Source organism: Mirounga leonina, unplaced genomic scaffold, assembly GCF_011800145.1.
Source record: "Mirounga leonina isolate KUSES-001 unplaced genomic scaffold, KU_Mleo_1.0 Mir_115, whole genome shotgun sequence".
In the NCBI taxonomy this organism is placed as follows: Eukaryota; Metazoa; Chordata; class Mammalia; order Carnivora; family Phocidae; genus Mirounga; species Mirounga leonina.
The window spans coordinates 32754642-32775635 of NW_023270268.1; the positions used below are offsets into that span (position 1 = coordinate 32754642).

At 37.2% G+C, this 20994-nt stretch overlaps 1 protein-coding gene and 1 pseudogene across 4 annotated transcripts in view; one reads left to right on the forward strand and one right to left on the reverse strand.

Moving 5' to 3' along the window:
• The window catches only part of NCK1 (NCK adaptor protein 1), a 77276-nt gene that overhangs the window by 1481 nt on the left and 54801 nt on the right, over positions 1-20994 (forward strand). The window contains exon 2 of one of the 4 annotated variants that reach the window (XM_034995390.1): positions 9970-10032. The exons of 2 other annotated variants lie outside the window; for them this stretch is intronic. The gene's annotated coding sequence lies outside the window, so the exon portion shown is untranslated. Of the gene's footprint in view, positions 1-1665; positions 1765-9969; positions 10033-20994 lie in introns of all 4 variants that reach the window. One more of the 4 variants, XM_034995398.1, reaches the window with a different exon arrangement.
• On the reverse strand, positions 11544-12533 carry LOC118004192 (annotated as a pseudogene).

Consider the following 20994-nt stretch of genomic DNA (forward strand, 5'->3'; position numbering starts at 1 on the left):
TTTTAGTGCAGATTTTACCAGTGTTTTCAGGTCCATATAAATAAAATTTGAAGCATACACAGAATGTTTTGTTAGATACTGAATGGTACTTTATGCTTCTGGGTTTATTTTTATTTTGGACCGTTGAGGACTTTCTTGCCAAAAGCTCAAGGTAGATTTAATGTGATTATTGTTACAAATCACTTGTCAGGAGGACTTCATTTAATAAATACAGAATGCAGTCCATTTTTTATCATAGTATCATACTTTAATAACTTTTACAATTTACTTGCCTTTATAATATGGAAAAATACCAAATATTCTGTACCTACATCAGAAGACTGAATGATTTGTTATTTAGTCAATAAGTAAAATTGGAGGAAACTCGTGAAATCACTATAAGCATTTAAGAAATTCTTCATAAATACTTGGGTGTGCTGTTTTAGGAAGACAACTGATACTTATTTTAAAATATTTACAGGACGCCTGGGTGGCTCAGTTGGTTAGGCAACTGCCTTCGGCTCGGGTCGTGATCCTGGAGTCCCGGGATCGAGTCCCGCATCGGGCTCCCTGCTCAGCGGGGGGTCTGCTTCTCCCTCTGACCCTCCCCCCTCTCATGTACTCTCTCTTATTCTCGCTCTCTCAAATAAATAAATAAATCTTAAAAAAAATAAAATAAAATATTTAGAGAGTGCTGGCCTGCTCACTTGGGTGAGGGGGCGGGAGTGGCAGAGGGAGAGTGAAAGGGAGAGAATCTCAAGCACACTCCCTGCTGAGCACAGAGTGTGATTTGGGCATTAGGGCTGGGTCTCATGACCCTGAGATCTTGACCTGAGCCAAAACCAAGAGTTGGTCACTCAACTGACTGAGCCACCCAGGCGCCTCGGGAAGACAGCTGATATTTAAAGATTATTTAATTAAGGCAGTAATTCTATCTGGATGATCCTCATTTTACTGATTCCATAGGCTGACTTTGTTTTGGTAACATTACACTTGCAGCTACCCAGACACAAACCTTGGTTTTGTCTTTGACATCCTCTATCCACATATCATTGGCTAATTTTTGTCAGCCATTTTTTGGAAATTTCTTTGGGATATATTCCTTTCCACTAGCTTGTAATTGGGTTTTCTGCCTACCTTTTCTCTCTACTCATTATGTCCTGCCTTCCATCTTAATCTTAAAATTATGTTTCCCCATGTCCCTCACTGTGAAACCAGCGATAACTCCCTGTTATTTATAGAGTATACCTCAGAATTCCTAGTCTTCTAAAAGTCTGCTCAATACCTATTTTTTTCTTATGACAGCACTGTTTCTCTATGAGAGCTGACCATCCTAAACCAGTCTATCATTCTCATTTAGAGTTTGTTTTTCTACCTTTGTTGAGAATTTGATTGCCTATGCATAGCCTGCCTATTCTTTAAAAGAAATCCCTTCCCCCCCGCCCCCAAGTTTCCAAAGTAGCAAATGAAGTCATATTTTGTTGAAGTTTCATTTTTGGTCCTGAATTCAGTGCAGCCTTCCAGATCTTTCTGTTCTCTGTATTGTTACTTTCCTTTGAGCCTGTTGCCCTTACTGTTTTATCATTCCTTTGGTTTTTTTTTTTTTTTAAGCTTATGTGGACTTGTGTCATAATATCATGGAACAATACTGTGGGAACATTGGAATTACAACCTTTTGTTTTATAGGTAAGGAAAATGAAAGCCATACAGAATAACTACACAAAAATTCACACATCTAATGATGGTGGCAGAGCTGAAACTCAAAGCTTGATTTCCTAACTCAAGGTCTGTGTATTCTTTTTTTTTTTTTTAAGATTTTATTTATTTGAGAGAGTGTGAGCGCACAAGCAGGGTGAGGGGCAGAGGGAGAAGCACACTCCCCGCTGAGCAGGGAGCCCAATACGGGCTCCATCCTGGGACTCCAGGATCATCACCTGAGCTGAAGGCAGACGCTTAACTGACTGAAACACCCAGGTGCCCCTTGGTCTGTGTATTCTTTAAAAAACTTTTTTTTCCTATGTATTTCCTAAGAAGCTATACTATATATATATATTTTTAAAGATTTTTATTTATTTGGCAGAGAGAGACACAGAGATAGAGGGAACACAAGCAGGGGGAGTGGGAGAGGGAGAAACAGGCTTTCCGCTGAGGAGGGAGCCCGATGCGGGGCTCGATCCCAGGACCCTGGGATCATGACCTGAGGCAGACGCTTAACCAACTGAGCCACCCAGGCGCCCCTATACTATTTTTCATCTCTTGCAATGCAGTTTTTTTATTGTTTGCTTCACGTTATTTTGCATTCTGTATCTTTACACCTTCCATACATTCAAAACTTGTATGTGAGGGCAGTGGGATCTTCATAACTTGGATTGTTTAAATAATTAAAACTGATTTAAAGTCTTTTTCTTTGCTTGTTAGATGTATTAACAGCATTAACAAAAATAATATTCTCATCTCTATAGTGGAGTCCGTGATTCATTAAAAAGTGAATGGATCTCTTAGAATTTTTACTCCTGGAGTTTAGTTTGTTTGAATCTCTTAGTTCAAAGAGACTGAATATTTGGGTACTTTCAAAGTAGATGTGAACATTGCAGTGGTTTGGAGGAAACCTGCAGGGTTTATCCCATAACTAAATTTAATGATCCAGCCAAATGTTCTTTTTCTCTTTTAGATTCTTAGAACAGCAACACTTTTACATTTTGCTACTTTGCCCTCTTGTTCATCTGTCAGAAACCTGATTATTGAGCAATCTGTTTATTGAGCAAAATATTCTGAAAACATTTGTTCTTTTGGGAAGTCAGAGAGCTTTTATATATTTGCTCTTGACCTTTTTTTCCTCTTAACTCTAAAGTTTCTGTTATAGTGGCAACATAGGGTTGCCTTGGTTTTTGTTGTTGTTTTTTTACACTTACGTAGCAAGAGTTGAGTAGTGGAAGATAGCACAGAAAACTATCAGGTGAAATATTTCTGGAAGAAATGTTTTACCCTTTGGGTTTTAAACAGGTTAGAAGCTGTTTTTCTATTTTTTGGTTGTTTATAATGGCTTGTTTTTTGTTTAAATAAATAATCTGCTAAAATAAACTGTTGAAACACTGATTCTCTCATTCTTTATTCCTGAAATTGTATTTAAGGATTGCTGAGTTGGACGTAAGTATGGTATGGATAATTCTACTTTTCTTGAAACAGACCAATCGAATAAAGCAGTGAGATTATGGCTTTTAAAAAACGGATGCATCTAAAGAGCTTTTTTTGTTGCTTTTTAACAATCAGCCTTCCAAAAATTTCAGTACATATTTCCAAATCATGTTGTATTTAGATAAACTCAAATAATTGATATAACAAAGAATTTAATATGCCCTGTATTTTTTGAGCATTCCAGCAAAACAAAAATTTATATTTACCACAAAAACATTCTATTAATTAAATGAGACTTTGGAAAATTTTCCTTAGAAATTCTTGATCGCTTCCAGGTACTAAATGTTCTTGCATGATAACATTTTTTATTTTTAGAAACATTTAGAATACTTTGTGTACAGCCCCTTCCCCCAGAATTCTGCCCTGGGAAGTCAGTTACTTTAATTTTTCTATGGATTTTTTTTTTTTTCATTTCTTTTCCATATTTTTTTCTTCTAAAGATTTTATTTTTAGGTAATAACTGCACCTAATTTGGGGCTTAAACTCATAACCCTGAGAACAAGAGTTGCGTGCACTGACTGAGCCAGCCAGGCACCCCTCTGTATTCTTAAAAAGGCCTTCCATGATTTGGCTACTTCTAGCTGCATCTCTTGCCATTCTCCCTTCCCCCCCTTTTCCCTTCAGTAGCCAAGATTTTTTTGCCTTAGAACCTGTGAACATGCTCTTCCCACTGGGCAGATGGCTCCCTTTTGGCTGCTGGTAATAAAGGCCAGATAATTTCTCACACCAGAAAAACCCAGGGTTTGCATGGCACTCATTTATTTAAATAATATTTCCAGGTGTTTTTTTCTTTGTAAAAATAATTCTGAAATAAAGATCTTTGTACATAAAGCCTTAGATTTTTTTTTTCCCTTTGATTAATTCCTGTTGTGGGATGATGCAATTGAAAATGTCATTGATTTCTTTAAAAACTTGTTAAAGTATCATTTAAATTTTTTAAAATAGCAAAGTACACAAATTTCATTGTATTTGTAGACACCTATCCATCACCCAGATCAAGGTATAGAACATTTCCAGTGCTCCAGAAAGCTCTCTCATGTGTCCTCTCATTCACTATTTCCTATCCCCAAAAGTTATTGTTCTGACCTGTATCATTTTTGTCTGTTCTTGAACTTAATGGAACCATAGAATATACACTCTTGTGGGTGACTACTTTTGCTTAATAATTGTGTTTGTGAGATTCACCTGTGATGTTGGGTATAGCAATAGTTGGTCTTTTTTACTGATAGTAGTTTTCTGCTGGATGAAATATACAATTAAAAAAAATTCACCATTAATAGATATTTGGTTTGTTTCTAGTTTTTAAGCTATTGTGAATAAAGCTGTTATATATACATTTACTTATAAGTGTTCCAGTGGACATACACAGTCATTTCTTTTGTGTATGTATACCTGTGAGTATAGTTACTCTTTTCTTGTCTAGCAGTTTTTGAACCTGCTGGGAGCAGCTTTCTGTCTCCATAGTAGTTTTCTGGAATTTTTCCCTTTACCATAAGACTAGTGACTCCCCTTGCCTTTCTTCTGTGTTAAATCTCTTATTTCCTGTGAATCATGTAGTTCTTTTTTTGGTTTGACCCCTCCTTTGGTGGAATATATCCCATAGTAGATTCCTGTGAAAGACTGAGATCTTGTATTAATAAAATGCCCTCTTTTTTTTGGTCTTCCCATGGGATTTTGCTGGGTAATGAATTCTGGGTTAGAAATAATTTACTTTCAGAAATAATTTACTTTCAGAATTCGCAAGGCATCTCTCCGTTGTTTTCTGGTTTGTGATCCTTTTGAGAATTTTGAAAACATTCTGATTCCTGATCCTAATGTTTTTTTGCTTTTTTGGAATTTTGTATCTCTTGTATTCAGAAATTTCATGATGGTGTGACTTGGCGTACATCTATTTTTGTGCGTTTTCTTGCATACTCATTGTGCCCCTCAAACCTGCAAAATTATGTTAGTTCTGGGAAATTTTCTTGAATTATTTCATTGATGATTATATTAGTCACCTAGGGCTGCCATAACAAAATAACACAGACTGGGTGGTTTAAACAACAGAAACTTATTTTCTGACAGTTCTGAATGCTAAGAAGTCCAAGATCAAGGTGCTATCTGGCTTCTAGACAGCTGCTTTTTCACTGTGTCCTTACAAAGCCTTTCTGTATAGGGAGTTACCTCTCTCTTCCTCATCCTCCCCTTTGGGGGTTGAGGCTTCAACATGAATGGGGGGGGCAGGGAGACGACATAATTCAGTCTATAATAATAGTTTCCTCTCCTTCCTTTTGTTTCTCTCTCTGATAATTTTGTTATTTCTGCTAGTTCTGTTTGTATCTCAGACTAGTCCTTTGGTATTTGTTTTTCTTCTTTAGTTTTCATCTCCTAGTGTTTTTACTCTATATTATATGAGAGGTTTTGTTAACTTTATTTCCTAAGCCTTCTGCTGAATTTTTCATTTTTTCCAGCAAGATTTTGATTTCCCAAGAACTCTTTATTCTTTAAAAATTCTTTTTTTATAGAGAGTATCCTTTGCTAGTTTCATGGATACATTTTCTTCTCTACTTTCCGAGGGTATAAAAATGACTTTTTTTTGCCCTTGTTTCTTCTTGGGGACTCTCTTCTAAATTGGTTTCTAACTTTTATGTTGCTTGAGGTGTCAGTAATCCTTGGATGTTATCTTGAGATTGAAAGCTTGAATTGATGGGGTCTTAAACTTCATTGCATGGTGGTCCAAGTGAGCCTTTTTTTTTTTTGAGAAAACCCTGATGTCTGGGAGGTCTTTCCTCTTGAGGGAAAACAATTTTCTTGACGGCTGAAGGTTTGGCCGCCCTCGTGTGTGTGTGTGTGTGGGGGGGGGGGTGTATGTGTGAGGGACTGGATTTCTCATTCCCCACTTTGTGTTCATACCCCACCTGTGTAGGGTACACAGATTTTTAGTTCTATCTGGTGATCCCAGTTCAGAGTTGTGTAGCCTACCATTAGGTATATTTGGGGAGGAAACTTCTAAGGATTTAACCACTTCTTAGCTTTCACCCGGTCTTCCTTATTTAACCCCCTCTTTTCTCAGTTTAAGCAGTAGCAGGTGCTGCCAATTCCTGACTCTTGAGGATTCCAGGGTATAAGTTGGGTTTTTCAACTCCTCGGGTAGGGTTCACCTTTCTGGAATTCACTGAGGTAGTAACTAGTTGTCCATCTGTCTTTTTAGGTTACAAAAATTTGTTGCTATTGCTTGCTTTCCTGTATATTTTGCCTACTGTGTTAATTTCCTTAAAAAAAAAAACTAATGTGTTAAATCCACTATTTTAATTGGAACCTCTCAAAAACCTTATTTGTACTGCTCAAAGCCAGGAATGATTTTACATTTTTTAAGGGTTGTAAGAAAAGAAGACTATGTGACAGAGACTGTGTGTGGCCCACAAAGCCTAAAATATTTACTGTCTGGCCCTTTAGAGAAAAAGTTGCCTTACCCTGTCCTTGTTACAAAGTTTCTGATTTCCTTTAATAAGGCTGTTTCTAGACTACTACTTTACTCCCACTCAGGCTTTAGTTTGTAATCTTGGAACTTCCTGAAGCTCTTTGGGGTTTTTTTGTTTGTTTGTTTTTTTAAAGATTTTATTTATTTATTTGAGAGAGAGAGCACAAGCAGGGTGAGGGCAGAGGGAGAAGCAGACTCCCTGCTGAGTGGGGATCCTGATACAGGGCTCAATCCCGGGACTCCAGGATCATGACCTGAGCCAAAGGCAGATGCTTAACTGACTGAGCCACCCAGGTGCCCCTGAAGCTCTTTGTTTTAATTTAGCCTAGTGCATATTGTGGAAGTTATGACTAAGAATTGGTAGGTTATACTCAATTATCAGAGATAGGAGATTTTTAAAGTAAAATCTCAAAGAGTTGAGGGGTGTCTGCCTTTGGCTCAGGTCATGATCTCTGGGTCCTGGGATCGAGCCCTGCATTGGGCTCCCTGCTGTGCGGGAAGCCTGCTTCTCCCTCTCCCACTCCCCCTGCTTGTGTTGCCTCGCTGTGTCTCTCTCTGTCAAATAAATAAAATCTTAAAAAAAAAAATCTCAAAGAGTAGGATAAGCAAAATGTTGAAGAAATGAGTCATGGAACATAGAATATATATATTTATGGATGCATTGTTCTTTGTCTTGTCATGTAAGTGCAGAACTTAGGCATGTATATTGTGAAGAATGGGGAAAGGGCAGTTGTTACATTGACAGCAGGCTCAAGTCATACTTTAAATGAGTCATTTTCATGAGCCCTCTCTGTAGTTGGTAAATCATAACTGGCAGAATAATTTTGGTTCTAGGCAGGAAGCTGTTCTAGGCAGTAATACACATACACATACATGTGTAAGTGTGTGTTTTTATACATATATACAGATATATGTAAAATTGTATTTTTCTACCTGATGTCAGAAATGAGAGGGAAAATTAATGTAAGCCACATGTCACAGTGGGAGAAACAGGATTACATTGTTATAGGAAAAAAAATAAAATGTCTTTTTAATTTCTGGCTGCCAAAAAACTCAGTTATGTTTAGTCTTAATTGTATGAGCAGTCTCTTCTCAGGTATTTATCGCTGTTATTTTTTAATACGTGTATTTCAGAGTTTTCAGGGAATATACAGACTCATGCTCACTTTAAAAAAATAGGATCATATGCTACATCTTGTTTTCTACTTTAGAGATTCTGGAATTAGCTTAAATTCCAGTATAGGCTTCATCACTATTTTTTGGGCATAGGCCTTTATAAGCCTCATTTTTCTCCTCTGTAATATGGGGATGATACCTAATCAAAGGATTATTGTAAGATTTAAATGAAGATTCATAAATCCATTTGGCTGCTAAGTAGTGTTTGGTGCACATTAAGGGCTTTAGAATCAATTTTTAGATGTAAAATAACTGGTTTCAGAATATGTTTTTGATGTTGCCGTTGCCAGACTGCTCTTCAGAAAAACATCAATTTACACATTTAACGACAAATAGTGTTCCTTAACAGCATTATTATTCTAATTTTTGCCAACCATGTAGGCAAAAAACTGACAGAACTAAAAGAATTCAATAAATCCATAAGCAACATATGAGATATTTTAGCATACCCTCTTCTGTGTAATTACTAGAACACTAAGACAAAAAAAAAAAAAGAATCAGATTTGAACAACATCAGTAACAAATGAGTCTAATTGATATGCATATAACATTTCACCCAGCACTTGCAGAATACAGATTTTTTTCCCAGTGCCTGTGGAAATTTTCCCCAAATTGACATATGCTGGACCATAAAAAAACATGGAAATAATTAATTCTGGAGTATGTGCTCTGACATGTTGGAATTAAGCCGGAAATTAATTATAAAAAATAACTAGAAAATTGTCAGCTATTTGGAAACTAAACAGTATACTTCTAAGTAAGTAACCCAGGAATTAAAGAAATAACATGCAACTGTTTTGAACTGAGTGATGAAAATATGATATAACTTAAGGGATATATAGGTAAGTCATAGTTAAAGCAAAGTGCAGAGCCTTAAAATGTATGTGTAAGAATAAAGGATAAAAATAATTGAAAGGACTTGTGGGTAAAGATGGATGAGTGAAAGTGCATTTACTCCCCTCCAAAGCCCACCAAGGTGATAATAAAGGTTATTTTTTTTTTTTAAAGATTTTATTTATTTATTTGACAGAGAGAGACATCGAGAGAAGGAACACAAGCAGGGGCAGTGGGAGGGGGAGAAGCAGGCTTCCCGCCGAGCAGGGAGCCCGATGTGGGCTTGATCCCAGGACCCTGGGACCATGACCTGAGCCGAAGGCAGATGCTTAACGATTGAGCCACCCAGGCAAAGAATTGAACTACACAGGTAAAGAGAATGGAAGAAACAGTAAAATTGGGAAGCTGGAAAGCAAACAGACTGATAGAAACTTCCTAGTAGGCTTAAAAATGTTCAGTCCTAAACTGGAAATAGAAAAAATGGAAAAGAATACTCAGGCTCATGAATTGGCAGCATCAGGTACTTTTGTTGAAGAGGGGGTGAGAGTGTTGCTAAAAATAGAAAGATTGCTTGAAAGTCTGTTTAAGTAGCAGCTCAGTCATAATAACCAAAAGGTAGAAAGATTTCCAAATGTCCAGCAACTGGTAAATGTATGAATAAAATGCAAATCCACATAATGGAATACTATTTGGAGTAAATAGAATGAAGTTTTGATACATATTTTAACATGAATGAACCTTGAAGGCATGCTAAGTGAAAGAAGCCAGTCACAGAAGACCACAGATTTAGGATTCCATTTGTATGAAATGTCCAGAAAAAGCAAATATATAGAGACAGACAGTAAATTAATGGTTGCCTGGGGATTGGAGTAGGGGAGATTAGAAGGAAATGGGAAATGACTGCTCAAGGGTATGGGCTTCTTTCTGGTGGGATAAAGATGTTCTAAAATCTATTGTGATTGTGGCACAACTCTGTGAATATAGTAAAACCATTGAATTGTATGCTTTAAATGGGTCAGTTGTATAGTGAGTTATATCTCAAGCAAAAAAAAAAAAAAAAGGCAAAAAAGGCGCTCAAACCTAGATCTCTTCATCAATTTGTGCTTGCCTTCTTTGTTGTCCCAGCAATAAGTGCTTGCCTTCTTTATTGTCCCAGCAGAAGACTGAAGATTATCCTCTGAGAGGACAAAACAGAGTGTTTCTGAGAGAGGGGTGGGCACTAGACGTAATCGAAGACCAGGTGTCCTATAGAAAACATCTCAATTAAGTAAATGTACTCAATATTGGGACTTTTACCAAGGCCTCTTCTCCTGTATTGCTCCCAGGATTCTGGCAATCAAGTAACAACTTAGAAGATGCTTCTCTTAACCAGCCCAAGGGGATAAGTTGTAAGTTATTTACAATCAGCTTTTAGGGCCCTACTTTTGTTTTACTTTATTTTATTTTTTTAACCAATAAGCATTTATTGAGCAACTACCAGATGTAAACCTTATGCTTAGTGCTGTGGGGGATATCAAAGAAATAGAAGACTCTTGTTTTGCAGGAGTTTATAATCTAGCATTCATTAAAGAACAGTCCTAAGAAATATACTCAACAAAAACAGATTTAAGAGATGTCTTACCAAAAGTGCTCAGTAAATAATTGGGGTTGATGGGAGGCAAGTGAGGTAAGTATAATCAATAAAGAAATGATATTCTGTATATTAGTAAATTTTTTATAAATTCACTTGCTGAATCGGCTGATGATATCCATATGTACAATGAGGGCTTCCACATTTTCCATTAACTTTGTATCTTGGAAATTAACAGTCAGTCTTTTGTTACCTGGGGGGTCATCCCCACCAATTTGTCACTTAAAATACATGGCTCAGGGCACTCCAGAAACACTCCTTTGGACACTGAATTCTCAATTTGTCTTACATCTAGCTAAATAAAAGATTCTTCTGCTGTAGTAGCAGGCAGTAAGCAACTATGACAGGCACCCTGTCCTAAAAATGCTACTCCATTGCTTAGATTTTTCCCTGGTCTGGACACTTTTTCAGAGCTTGATCTGCATACTGGAATAGAATTTCTACCATCTGATCTGTAACCACAGCTTTTGCTTTTGCTTACTGGCATCCCCTGATAATCCCACTACTGCTTTTGCTTTTCCTTCATGGAAAGACTATGCAAGAGCCAGGGCTTCTGTAAGACAGTCTTGTTTCAGGAGATGATCCACTCTCTCCACCTTCTCGGCATCATCACATAAACAGATTTTGTCCCTAAAGAAAAGATTTGACAATCATAGCTACTAGTGGATTGATAAGCCTTCTTTCCAACCGTAGGCAATGCCTAGTTAACATTTCCTCTGCTGGCTAGTGATTTGAAATGGCTGCTGTTATAGACCAACTGAACTTCTGAGATCTCCACTGTTTCCAGTTCCTCTGGAGTCTGCTGATCAGTCACATGGAACTTCTTCACACTGTCCAAGAGCACAACTGTACGTGAGTTTATTCACGTCATGGTATAGGTGAAGATGCTTTTGTTTATAAGTAAATTGCTCCAGATTCATCTTTTAACCAGTAGCAGATGAATAACATCTCTGCAAAAGTCAAGCATGGGATTCACGTAATTATGCACTGCCATGAAGTGTCACGCCAGCAGTGGAACACTGGGACAATCTGTCCATAGGGAAAAGTCACCTACACTTTCAAGGATTGTTTCAATCCAATGATCAGTATCTTTGTTAAGAATGCCTTGACCAAGGAAAACTCTGTGATGGGATGATCTTTCAACTTAGGCTTAGAGGGGAGAGGCTCAGTACAGCGAACTTCACCCTTGGAACCACTGAACAGACCCTGCATTCACATGTTCTCACTCCCATCACTTTCTTAAATGTCAATTCAAAGGGTGCCTGGGTGGCCCAAAGGCAAAGCGTCTGCCTTTGGCTCAGGTCATGATCTCGGAGTCTCGGGATCAAGCCCTGAGTTGGGTTCCCTGCTCAGCGGGGAGTCTGCTTCTCCCTCTCCCTCTGCCCCTCCCTCCTCTCCTGCTCTCTCACTCGCTCATTCTCTCTCTCTCTCTCTCAAATAATAATAATATGTCTTTAAACGTCAATTTAAAAACAGAGCCTCTGCTGTCATTGCAAATTGTAAGAGTTGTATAATCTGTAAACTTAATATGCAATATTGCTGTTCCTGGAGGATGAACATCTCTTATTGATCTTAGAAGAAGTTTTCCATTGGCCAAATCCCACATTTGCTTTAGCAAAGCCACAGAGAAGTCTTGAGTAGTCATTGCTGATACTGAAGGCAGAAATGGGTCCATACTGACCTCCAACACTAGTGTTACCTAGACAGTTGCAAAGCTTGATTCTGATCACATATTAAAGCCAATCCAGGAGATGTACCCACTGCTATCAGACTGGACACTGCAATTTCAGTAGGCAAGCCAGCATCCACTTTGTCAGCTGCAAACACTACCTGGTCAGAATTTCCCTTCAAAAATGAGTGTCACGTAACTGACTGATGGGATGAAAAAGAATCTGGTAATTTTTTCTTCCTTTTTAAGTTGGTACTATCTCCACTATCTGAAGTTGCCATAGATGAAGTATCATAGGAGTGAGAATCAATAGTATCAATGTTTTAACAGTGTAGGATCCTCAAGAACAAAAGACTCCTCTTCATCATCAGTCTGAGTATGCTTTCCAGTGTTGGAGGAGTATCATCTTGAGGAATATCAAAGTCCGTGTCATCAATCAGATCATTTTTGAACTCTAGTTCATTGTCTAGATCTATGTAAGAGAATTTTGAAAGCAAAACTTCAAGATTGAAAGACTTATTCAGCTCTTCTTCAACAGTCTTGGCACAGAGGCTCTGTTCCACATTTTTGTGGTCTGGTTCATTTTCCATAATTACTTTTAATAATTGTAATTCAATCCAAGCAAGTTTTTGTTTGTTTGTTTTGTTTTGATTTTTGGCCTTAGATCATGATCTGAATGATGATTTCTGTGCTTGCAGCAATTCTAGCCCAGGACCTTTTATTTTATTTGTTTTAAGTAATCTCTATGCCAAACGTGGGGCTTGAACTCACCATCCTGAGATCAAAAGTCACATGCTCTACCAACAGCCAGCTAGGCTGCCCCTAGGGCCCTACTTTTAAATATTAGCAGACAATCAAGGATCATCAGGATTCATGAAGAAAGCTTTTAATATAAGAGACCAAAAAAAAATTTTTTTTTTCAGAATAAAAAAGAATTCTTGAAAATTAGAGCATAATAGTAAGAAAAAACATTCCATAGAAGAAAGGAAGTTGAAGTAGAGGAAAATAGGTTATATAAAGATAAAAGGTCAGTCCAGGAGGTCAACTTCATCTAACAGAAGTGCCAGTGAGAACAGAGAAAAGAGAAGAAATATTAGCGAAACAAGAAAAATCCTCAGAGTTGAAGAACATCATTTTGCAGATTGAGAGGCCTTTGGGTACTCAGGAAAATGGATGAAAATAAATGTATACTATCAATCTAGGACTAGTCAGGAAACTGGAGATCACACAACCTATTATAACAGAATTTAATACAAAGAATTGTTTAGCCATCTTATGGGTTGAATTGTGTTATCCCAAAAAGATGTGTTGAAGTCCTAGCCCTCCAGCACCTCAGAATGTGACCTTATTTGGAAATAGAGTCGTTACAGAGGTAATCAAGTTAAAGTGAGCTCAGTAGAGTGTGCCCTAATCCAATGTGACTGGTATTCTTAAATAACAGTAGAGGAATTTAGACACAAGTATAGAGAGAAGATGGCCATCTACAAGCAAAGGAATACCTGAGGCTATGAGAAGCTAGGGGAGAGGCCTGGAACAGATCCTTCCCTAGTGCCTTAGAGAGGGCATTGCCAGTGCTTTGATTTTGGGCTACTGGCTTCCGTAACTGTGAGATGGATTTTTGTGCTAAGCCAACACAGTTTGTGTTTCTTTGTTATAGCAGCCCTCAGAAACCAATACACTGGATAATTGGAGAACTGAAAATGTGATAAGGGAGCACTCAGGTCTCATAGAGATAGTAACTGTAGGAAGTAATTACTAGCCCCATAGGGCTGGGAGAGCAAAGAAAAGATACTGAGATTAATTTAGAAACATGAAGAGTGGCCCCAAGGAGCTGAAACTCCGACTTCTGCCTTGATGGGGCTGCTCTGTGAATGGCAGGAAAAACACAAAAGCAAAAAATTGCTAACTGGGGCCAACTGCTGCTGCTGGAATCTTTGCTGTTGCCAGAGTGAAGGTTGTTGTTGATGGTTGATGCTGAACTGAAGGAGTATCTCTCCTGTTCCCTCTTTAGTCTTCTCATGTCTTTCTTGTGACCCTTATATGATTCTCCAAGTCTAATAGGGAGTCAGCTAACAAAGGAGAAATGTGATTTAGAGGGTTCCAGCCACCCAGCGTTACAAAGCAGAGTAGAGAAGTAGGTTTGAAGCCAGGGGCAATAACTAACTAGTACGTATAGATGCTGAGGTATGTCCTTAAAGTCTGAAATACGTAAGACAAAGAAGATCCTGTAAACTTCCAGAGGTGGGGGAAATGGGTCATATTGCAGAGATTGAGTATTTTCAGCTGCAGCCTCACAAGCCAGAAGATAGTGAGCAGTGCTCTCAAAATCTGAGGTAAAATGATTTCCAAGCTAGAATTCTGTTCCCAGCCAAATATTTTAATTTTAATTTTAATTTTTTTAAGATTTTATTTGAGAGTGAGAGAGAGAGAGAAGGAGCAGAGGGAGAGGGAGAAGCAGACTCCCTGCTGAGCAGGGAGCCTGACATGGGGCTTGATCCCAGGTCTCTGGGATCATGACCTGAGCTGAAAGCAGACGCTTAACTGACTGAGCCACCCAGGCACCCCCCAGCCAAATTTTTAAGCATAAGTTTAGAGTGTAGACGTTTTCAGACATGCAAGGTCTCCAAAAATTTCTCTTCCTTACTTCTTCAGAAAGCTGTTGTGTGATTTGCTCCACCCACAAAAGGAAGGAAAAAACCTCCATAAAAGAGAAGGTGAAAGATACAGAAAACCGGAAATCACATTCTAGAGAGATAAAGGGCATCCCTAAGGTCATAGTAAAAAGGACTCCCCAAATGCTGATTATCTGATAAAAGAGCAATGAGTCCAGATTTGAGCAGGTGAGAAGGTGTTGCCAGTTTTAGGACAGTGAAAGATAACAATAGAATACCTGGTGGCTGTATATCTAATTTAGGCAATTGGCAGAAAAATTGGAGTTGAATTAGTGTTATCTTTCATTTGCTTAGTTTTTTATATTGGCATTTTAGAACTTTGTCCTGAAATTATTTCTCTCTTGTACTCTCTCATAGGTGATCCCATTCAGTCCTGTGATTTTAAATAGTATTGATAGGTGGATTTTTCACAAATTCATGTCTCTAGGAATGATCTCTCTACCATTACATTCCTACCAATAGTTCACAAAGATGCCAATTTCTCCAAATCCTTACCAACCCTTGTTATTTTTTTTCTCTCTCTTTCTGATAGTAGTCATCGTAATGGGTGGATATAGGGCACTAACTCATTGTGGTTTTTATTTGCATTTTTTTAATGATTAGTGATGTTGAGCATCCTCTACTATGTTGGCCATTTGTATATCTTTGGAGAAATGTCTATTTAAGTTCTTTGTTTTTTCATTGGGTGATTGTTGAGTCTTAACTGATTTTTAAATTTCTGTTGTTTTTCTCTTTCCTTTTGACTCCTTCTTGATAGAGCAGGCAGGGAAATTAAGATTTCTGTATTAGTGATGGTATGCTAACAGCCCTAATTAACAAATCTTAGTGGTTTACACAATGGAAGTTTATAATACTTTCTCACATTACAGCCCAGTGTATGTGTGTGATGGAGTAGGAGTTGGGATACTTCTGTTCCATGCAGTCATTCAGGGACACAGGCTCTTTATCCTTTTTTTTCTTTTTCTTTTTCTTTTTTTTTTAGTAGGCTCCATGTCGAGTGTGGAGGCCAACGTGGGGCTCGAACTTAAAACCCTGAGATCAAGACCTGAGCCGAGATCAAGAATTGGACACTTAACCAATTGAGCCACCCAGGCGCCCCTCCTCTTTCTTTTTTAAGTCATCACTGTTATTACCATATAGCTTTTGGGGTTGTTTTGAAAAGAGAAGATGTTATGGAAGAAGCTTTTAGCCCCAGGCTGGAAGTGGCATATATCACCTTCACCCACATTCCATTGATTAGAACTGAGTCACATGATCCCACCTAACTACACAGGTGGCTGGAAGATGTAGTATAGCCGTGTGCTAATAAAGGAGAGGAGAACAGAGACCTTAAGAAGCACTAGCAGTCTCTCACAGTGTTTACTGGATTAGAACTCCCCTGCTTAAAACTCTTTAATAACTTCTTTTTAATACGTGGAATAAAATTGGCCTGTGTCTGTTTCATCCTTCTTTTGTATTACTTTCTCCATTATTATTCTCAAGCTACATTAGACTAGGTCATTTCCCAAAACATGCCAAGCTTTTTCCTTCCTAGAACCTATGTGTTTTGTGGTTTCCTTTGCTTGGACCACTCTAAATATTTACATCACTGCCTCGTTTTCATCTTAAAATGTCAGCTTAAAATCCATCTCTAACTCAAGTATCTAAAATAGCCCTCCTTTTCTCTTTTTTGAAAGCACTGTGTTTATCACAATATATAATTTTTTTATTTGAACATTTTGTTTGCCTTTGCTGTGTCCTAGAAGGAGATATCTCTCTTTGTCACTTTTCTATCCCTGCTGCACCCAGTCAGTACTTAGCATATGCTAGTCATTTTGTAAATGTGTTGTATGAATGAAAGACTATTATACACACACTGAAGTAAAGAGACTGGAGTGGGTAATAACCAAGAGCTCTTACAGTAATTTGGATGAATTGTTGAGGGTTTGGGTTTTAGTGGATGCAGTATCAGTGGAACAGAAAAGAATGAACGAGGGACATTTCAAAGGAAAATCCAACACAAATTGCTGTGTGACTTAAGCAGGGAGTCTGGGAGAATGGGATGATAGTGGTCTGTAATTAACCGGGATTAGTAAGGAGGTTAGAAGAGTTGGCTTTTTGGAGATAATGATGGGTTAGGGTTGATGCATGTTGAATTTGTGGTATTCAGTGTAGAAATTTTGAGGAATAGTAAGTACTTTGAATTAGAGAACACACTTGGAATTATAGATTTGGAAGTCAGCCGGCCAACAGGGATAAGATGAAGCCATAAAAATGTATGATCTGTTGAGAGAAAGGGTATACATTGAGAAGAACAGATGACTTAAGGGGAGAAAAAAGAGGAGCCACAAATGGAGACCAGGAGGAGTGGGTGGAGAAGAAGGAAGTGAACCTGTTGAGTATAGGTTAAGGAAACCAGAAAGAATTTTAGGAAAGAGGGATGGTTAGCTTGGCTGCTTCTACAAATACATACACATACTATGATATGTATTTGAAGGTTCTGAAGTGTTATCTTTCATGGAGATTATAAAATGATGATATTAATATCTGCTTCGTAAGATTGTTGTGAGAATTATTAACATATTATATTAAAAGCACTTAACATACTTATTGTACTGTGTCCCGTAAACACTTCTGAAGTGAAATGCAATGAGACAATACAGTTAGGGATTAAGGAGGTATTAAGTTTGTAGTTGGAGAAAAGGCTTCTGGGCTTCTGTAGCAACTTTCTTTAGAGGTATGTTCTTTTTAAATGTTACAGTAAGTTAGAATTGTACTAAAAGCTTATATAGAGAGAACATTTATTAATTTTTATTGAAGTGTTTTTAGTAGGAATTTTCTGATCTGAAAGTATGCAGAATCATAGCAAAACAATGGCAGTTCATCTGTTTATGCTGCTTAACCATATCCTACTGAATCTTATTCCGGAAGCATTTATAATGTACGTGCCCTTTTGAAAGTCATTGTCCTTTAAAATAGTTTGAGTAAATTATTATTTAACATTGAAATGAAATGAGAATATATTTAAATTGGAAGCATAGTTTAATATGTCAAATTGCATTAACACCAACTTAAAGAATCTTTTTTTTGGTAGTGGAACTTGGTTTTGGGTAGTATGGAGAAATTCCAGTTGCCACAGGCTTCTATCTCCAGGTAAACAGGTATGAGAGTCATTTACACAAGGGAAAGTGGGAGCTTGTTACATTCCTTTTTATTCTCATCTTTTAAAGTTTGCTCATCTTTTTGTTTACGGAACTTTGGTGGGTTAGCTGAGTAGAGTTTGGTAGCGGTTCGTATCTTGTATGATAATTTTTTTCCTAAACATCTATTATAATGGAAAAAATAAGTTATTGCTGCCTTTCTCATGATCATTAGCAGTCTAAGTAAGAATATAACTTTGGAATAAAGGATAAGGTAAAAAGGCAGGTAGGTAAGGAAAGAAGATGCAAGGGGAGAGAAAAAGAAGTTGAGAGATAATTGGTGAAAAGAGCTACTTAAGTTTATCTTTCCCTTGTATCAGGTTTCAGCTGGCAGTGAATTAACAGTTGAAAATTGCTTTGTCACCCAAATGTCCATCGATAGATAAATGGATAAAGAAGATGTGGTATATATATATATAATGGAATATTATCCAGCCATAAAAAAGAGGGAAATCTTGCCATTCGCAGTAACATCGATGGAGCTAGACAGTATAATGCTAAGTGAAAAAAAGAGAAGGACAAATACCATATGATTTCACTTACATGTGGAATTTAAGAAACAAAATAAACCAGCAAGGGAAAAAAAACCAGACAAGCCAAGAAATAGACTCCTCACTCTTGAGAACAAATTGATGTTTACCAGAGGAGGGGGGGTGGGGGGGAGATGGGTGAAATAGTTGTTGGGGATTAAGGAGTACACTTGTAGTGATGAGCACTGGGTGATGTATGGAATTGTTGAATCACTATATTGTATACCTGAAACTAATATTACACTGTATGTTAACTGTACTGGAATTAAAATTAAAATAAATTGCTTTGACAGCATATAATTTGTGACTTTTAGGTTATTTGCTACCTGGGAGAAACATAAATTCCTGATTGTAAAATTCAGATATAATTATCACTGAATTTATATCCATACAGCTGGTGGTGGAATTTTTAGCATTAGGTAGGAGGGTAAGGGTGGGAAGTGTTTTATGTATTATTTTGTTTAATTTTCTTAGCCACCCTGTAGGTAGGTGTTACTAAAGCATAGAAAGGTTAAATACCTTGCTCAGTGTCGCACAGATAATAAATGGCAGAGCAAGAATTTATATATTTATTTTTTTCAGAGCAAGAATTTAAACTGGTGTTTCTATCCTCTCATAGTTACCTTTTATTCATCCCTTTGCTTTATGTTACAATTCCATTCAGTCACTTGTTGGCTTGTTGGCTTAAAGGAAAAAAAAAAGCTGTATTTAGTTACATTTCACATACTATACAATTCACCCATTTAAAGTATATGATTCGGTGCCTTTTAGTATTTTCAGAGTTTTGCAACCGTCATCACTATTTAGAACATTTACATCACCCCCTAAAGAAATCCCCTTCCTGTTAGTCATCACCCTCTAGCCTCTCCTGTTCCCAGCCCTAGGCAACCATTAATCTATTTTCTGTCTCTATGGGTTTGCTCATTCTGGACATTTTACATAAATGGAATCCTACAATATGTGGTCCTTTGTGACTGGCTTCTATCCCTTACTGTATGTTTTTAAGGTTCATCTATGTTAAAGCATGCATCAATACTTCATTCCTTGTTATTGCTGAATAATATTCCATTGTATGGATATACCACATTTTATTTATTCATTCATCATTTGATGAACATTTGGGTTGGGTTCTCCCTTTTGACTATTAAGACTAATACTGATATGAACATTTATGTTTTTTTTTATTATTGTGGTAGAATATACATAACATAAAATTAACCGTTTTAACCTTTTTAAAGTGTATAGTTCTGTGGCTTTAAGTACATTCACACTGATGTGCAACCATCACCACCATATATTTCCAGAACTTTTTCATCTTCCTCAGTGAAACTCTATCCATTAAACACTAAGTTCCTATTTCATTCCTCCAGTCCCCCTGGCAACCACCATTCTGTTTTCAGTCTCTATATATTTGACTACTCTAGGAACCCTACATAAATAGAGTCATACAATATTTGTCCTTTATTAATTGGCTTATTTAACTTAATGTAATGTCTTCACAGACATACACATGTTGTAACGTGTCAAAATTTCCTTCTTTTTAAAGGCTGGTAACATCCCACTGATCGTATATATCACATTTTATTTACCCATACATCTGTTGGTGGACGCTTGGTTGCTTCTGCTTTTTCGCTATTGTGAATAATGGTGTTCTGAATATGGGTGTGTAAATACCTATTCAAGACCTTGCTTTCATTTTTTTTTTTTTTTTTTGGCTGGATCATATGATAATTCTGCTTTTTATTTTTTGGGGAAAGGCTAAACTGTTTTCCACAGTGGCTGCACCATTTTACATTCCTACCAGCAATACACAAGGGTTCTAATTTCCCCATGTCTTCTAATACTTATTTTCTGTGTTTTGATAATAGTGACAATAGTTGATAATAGCTGTCCTATTGTGTGTGAGGTGTTATCTCATTGTGGTTTTGATTTGCATTTTTTAAATAATTAGTGATGTTGAACATCTTTTTTTGTGCTTATTGGTCATTTGTGTATCTTCCTTGGAGAAATGTCTGTTCAGGTCCTTTGTCTATTTTTTAACTGGATTGTTTGGTTTTTTTGTTGTTGAGTTGTAAGAGTTCTTTATATATTCTGGATATCAATCCCGCATCAGTTATATGGCTTGCAAATATTATTTCCCATTCCATGATAATGTCTTTTGATGCACAAAAAAGTTTAGTTTTGATGATGTCCAGTTTATCTGTTTTTTTCTTCTGTTGCCTGTGCTTTTATAGTCGGATCCAAGAAATTATTGCCAAATCCAATGTTGTGATGCTTTTGCCTCGTTTTCTTCTGTTTTATGATTGTAGCTTATTTGGGTCTTTGATGCATTTTAAGTTATTTTTGGATATAGTGTAAGGTAAGGGTCAACTTCATTTTCTAAGTTTTTATGTGAATATATGTTTTCATTTATTTTGGTCGTATAACTAGGAGTGGAATTCCTGGGCTATAGGGTAACTTATGTTTCGCCTTTCAAGAACTGCTGAACTGTTTTCCAAAGTGGCTCTATGATTTTACATTCTACCAACAGTGTATGAGGGTTCTGGTTTCTCTATTGCTTTTTGAATCTAGACCACATTACCTTCTGACTGACTTATTTGAAAAATTTCCTTGGCAGGCCTCTTTGGTGATAATCTCTCAACTCTGTCTTTCTCCAGTCCTCTTGCACCA